Source organism: Vicia villosa, linkage group LG3 (genome assembly GCF_029867415.1).
Source record: "Vicia villosa cultivar HV-30 ecotype Madison, WI linkage group LG3, Vvil1.0, whole genome shotgun sequence".
In the NCBI taxonomy this organism is placed as follows: domain Eukaryota; kingdom Viridiplantae; phylum Streptophyta; class Magnoliopsida; order Fabales; family Fabaceae; genus Vicia; species Vicia villosa.
The window spans coordinates 186,932,848-186,937,693 of record NC_081182.1 but is presented as its reverse complement, the minus strand read 5'-3'; positions in this window follow the sequence as shown (position 1 = coordinate 186,937,693).

The following is a 4,846-nucleotide window of genomic DNA, read 5'->3' as shown; positions in this document are numbered from 1 at the left end:
TTTTTGTTTTGTTTTGCTCGCCAAGGATCGACCTTGTGCCTACGTATTCTCAAAGGGATGTTGAGAAAGTCAGAGCAATCGTAGTTCCCACTTATGCTAGTGGAAGCAAAGGAAAAGAGACAAATGTCATCTAAATGTTCGATGTATCTAATCTATATCATCACATACATCTGTTTGTTTTTTGTTTGAAAATCTTTTCATTATAAGCCCTGGGCCATGCCACTTAGGGTGCTTAGAATGATAAAGATGTTTTTGTTGTTTAACCAACCTTGTGGCAAAAGTTTCAATGAAGTCAGCCTTGTGACAAAAACTTTGATTAATCAGCCAGCCTTGTGGCAAAAGTTTCAATGAAGTCAGCCTTGTGACAAAAACTTTGATTAATCATCCAGTACGGTGGTAAAACAGTTTGATTGATTAGCCAGCCTTGTGGCAAAAAAGTTTGATTGATTGATTGATTGTTTGATTGTTTGTGATGATATAGATGAGATACTCCTATCATAGAGATGAAAAATGTCTAATCTCCTAGGGTATTTGATTTGGATATTGGGGATGCTTATAAGAAGCCCGTGGGTCCTTGTACGAAGCCCAAGAGGAGGCTATCCGAGGGTCCTTGCATTGTAAGCCCAAGAGGAGGCTATGGGAGGGACAATCCAGGGTCCTTGCATTGTAAGCCCAAGAGGAGGCTATGGGAGGGTCACTCGTTTGTACAAAGCCCAAGGGGAGGCATGGTATAGTTGGTTTGAGCTCTTAGAGCGATTTCACCGGGAAACCATACTCTATGTCCTAACCTAAACTAGGGAGATTCTTTGCACGAAGCCCAATAGGAGGCTATGGGGAACCTAGTGTTGTACTAAGTTGAACAAGCACACATATCACACATATGAACAAACATGAACAAGTATGAACAAACATGAACAGGTATGAACAATTATATATGACAAAGTGTGTGTATATAATGGAGTTTATGAAGGAAATATACCTGTAAGCATGATCCATTTGTATACACAGGGCTCGGGACTCACACTCGGGGAGAAGTCCACTTGAGTTTATTCAAAGCTATGTAAACAGGTATTTACAAAGGGGCTTGGGACTTATACCTACATGGAGGCCCATGGTATTTTTGGGAAGATTTAAAGAAAAAAAACCTTCATTTTTTGATTAGTTATTCAAGGTTAAAAAACACATTGATTGAGATATGTACAAAAGTGTGTACAACGAAATACCTAATTTCATGTACAGGAATGGGTATGTACAAAAGGGGCTTGGGACTTATACCTACATGGAGGCCCGTGGTATTTTGAAAAGTTTTGTTTCTTTTGAAGTTTTGTCGTTTTGAAAATGATTTGAAAATTGTTTGAAAAAGATTTTGTTTTGAAGAAGTTTTATTGTTTTGAAAACTATACAAAAAGAAAAGAAATGGGACTTACACTCTCTAATATTCGAGAGGCCCCACTTCGTTTTTGAAAATTAATTGATCAATTAAAAGATTTAATCAATAGTTTCAAAAAGAAATGGTTTATCGTCTTTGAAAAGAATCGCGATCGCTTGTTTTAAAACAATTTGAATTTGACAAAAGTCAACTTGATTAAGTTTAAATAAAATTTTAATGCTTAATTAAGACCTAAGTGATTAGGGTTTTGATCACAAAAATATTTACAAGTGATTAGGTTTGAAAATTAAATGAAAAACAAATATTTAAAGTATTTAAAAACACTTAAAAATGTATCATTTTAAACCTAATTAAAAACATATTAAATAAATCTTTTTTTGTGATTTTTTTTGATATTGTCAAAATATGTATATTAAATAAGAAGTGTTTAAAAAATGAAGAAAAAATAAGTTGATTTGATTGGTTAAATTAAATGATGAAGTTTGTTAAAAAATGAAAGAAAAATAGTGTCAAAAAATTGGTTTTGGTCCTACCAGGGTTTGAACCCACGCACCTACGCTTGCTGACCAAAACATGGACCAACTGAGCCACGCTTGTGGCTTGTTAAACATACGCGTTTTGTAAAATATATTTTAAATCAAGAATTTGAATTTCCCAAACCAAATCTGGCGCCAAGAACACAACCCTAACTGATTTTTGAATTTCCTCAAATCTGTATTGTTTTGATCGATCAAAGGGTCTATCTCACTCGGTTTTGGACGAGGAACATGATGATGACCTTTAATTTCATTTATTTTCGCTCTAAGATGATTAATTCTCTGATGAACACGAAGAACCCTAATATGACAAATCTTTGTGAAATCGTGTATGATCATGATATGATGCAATTGATTGAGGGTTATTATTCAGTGATGGTGCAGAAACAAGATGGTAACTCAGTTTTTCATTTATGATGCACGTATGATAGAGTTTGAAGTTCATGAGTACTTACCTCAAAAACGGCCAAACTGAGAATTGAATTCTGCAAATGAGGAGTTCCAGTTGTTGTTTCTTGATCTGGACAGCATCAGTGGACCTTATGGAAGGTGTTTGAATGCCTGGAATGAATTGGAAACCCCTGGACCAGTTGGTGATGCTCGATCTGCAGTAGGACTCAAGTGAGGATCAAGCTTGATGATTTTGGTGTTTCAGATCATGGATGATGGTTGGAATAGTTCATATATGGTATATGGAATGTGTTTGGATGATTAGCTTGGACAGAATTGGCCTGGAATTGATTTTGGCATGATAAGGCTTAGGTTATGCATATTTGAGAAGTGAGATGATGATTCTGAGATTTGAGGTGTTTTGGGGTGTATGAATGGATCAAACACATCCCATATGATGTTTATGAGTTGTGGGAAGCATCATTTTGCTCAGAACTTGCAAAGGATGGAACTTGCACTTTCTCCTCTTTGAAACTCATGAAACTTGCAATTCAAGAAAGAAGAGAGAAAACCTATAATTGTGAGGTTTTGGTGTGAATTGAAGAGTGGAAATGACCTCTATTTATAGGCCATGAGTTCTGAATGCAGAGCCTTGCAACTTGCTTCTTCTTTGGTGATTTGGCATTTGGAGATAAAGTGGAATCTTTACATTTAATGCAAATGGTTAAAGTAACTAAACCATGGTTATTTTGGCCAAGCTTCTTATCTCTTTCCCATCTGTCTCAAATCAGAAAATATCTTCCAATTATTGCCTCTATGTATCATTACTTGGTCCATTTGGCAATTTGGTTCATAACTTAGTGAAAATGGCATGAGATTTCAAGTGAAAAGTTCACTAATGTCAAAATTCAAAACCATGGCTACACTCCATATTTTTCCATGCTCTTGGACATTTTGGAAAGCTCATATTACACACTTCAAAACCCTAGTTGAAAGTTTCTTCAAGATCTTTAAGGAAGTGGGTGAAAAAGATCCATGAACTTTGAGAAAAATGAAGTTTCAAGTGAAATTTTCCAAAGATGCCAACTTTGAAGCTCCATATCTCTTAAATGGTTGATCTTATGGAAAAAATTTATATGTGTCAAAGTTGTTTATTGGATCAAAATCTACAACTTTCATGTTGGAAGTTTTTTTCAGTTTGTAGGTGAAATTTTGAGAAATTCCCTTCCAAAGTTTGGAAAAAACCATGAAAAACACTTAGAAAAATTTTCTAAGTATGAAAGTCAAACTTTTGACTTTTTGATTCTTGATTGATTTTCTTGATTTTTCTTGATCAAATGACTTTATATATCATATATTGATAATTCAAAACTTCAAAAGTCATGGTTGACCAAAATTCCCCAAAAGTCAATGGTGATCTTGTACAGTTGACTTTTTCAGACGAATCGCGTTTCTGGAGATTTCAAATGAAACAGGCTATCCTCATCAAATGAATGGTATGAATGGATCATATTGAGGTATTGGAGGATATTGAATCATAGTTTGAGTTGTGACACCATGTCCTGATTAAAAAGGCAGTTGTTCAGTGAATTAGGTCAAAAACCCTAATTGTCGACCAGATGAAATTGATGACTGTAGATCTTGAATTGAGACATAATTTCCATTGTATATTTTCATAGGGATTATTTGAAGATGATTGAAACCTTTGATTGACTTCCTGGGGATTTTTAGGGTTTCCCAAATGTGATCCCTGATTTTAGTCCCTGATAGTTCAAAACCCTAATTCTGATGATTTGAAATTTCACTGTTGATCAATCTTTGTGTAGGAGATGTTCTGAGCCAATGGATTAGGTCAAAATGATGCACTTGGGGTCTTGAGGTCATGTCCCAAGTCATTAGATCAAATTCTGAGCAAAAGTCAGGAGTATGCTATCTTCAGTCAAAACCCTAACTTGGTTGGTTCAGAGTCTTTGAGCTTGTTGAAATGAATCTCTGAGGACCAAATGTTGATTATTGATGAAGATAATTCTTTTGAGATGGAGGGAGAACAAAACCCTAATTGATTTGTTACTTGTACTGATGAGTGATTTCTTGATTAAACCCTGCTGAGTCACAAGTAGCAAACACAAACTATGCAATTTGTTAGAGATGCAAATGATGCATATGCAGATGATATGAGGTGGTATCTTAGGTAAAAAATTGGGGTATGACAGACTGGAAGTTCCTTCGACTCAACTCTTTTGTTTCAAATTTCTATTTTATTTTTCTACTAACTTTTATTTTTCCTTTGTAGCTACAAGAGTTCCAAAGAAGACATCTTCTGCTAAAGTTTTTGCTGAGGCGAAGGCTGAAGAACTCGAAAAGTCTACTGCAACGAAGGTATAATTTAACCAATACACCCTTCTTTGCTATATTTTGTATTACTTCTTTTAACAATTCGACTTCTTGTAGTCTGCCAAAAAACCTCTGATTCCCAAAAAGAAAACGAGGCAAGTATAGGTCATCGAATCTGACTCCGACGGTGACCTCT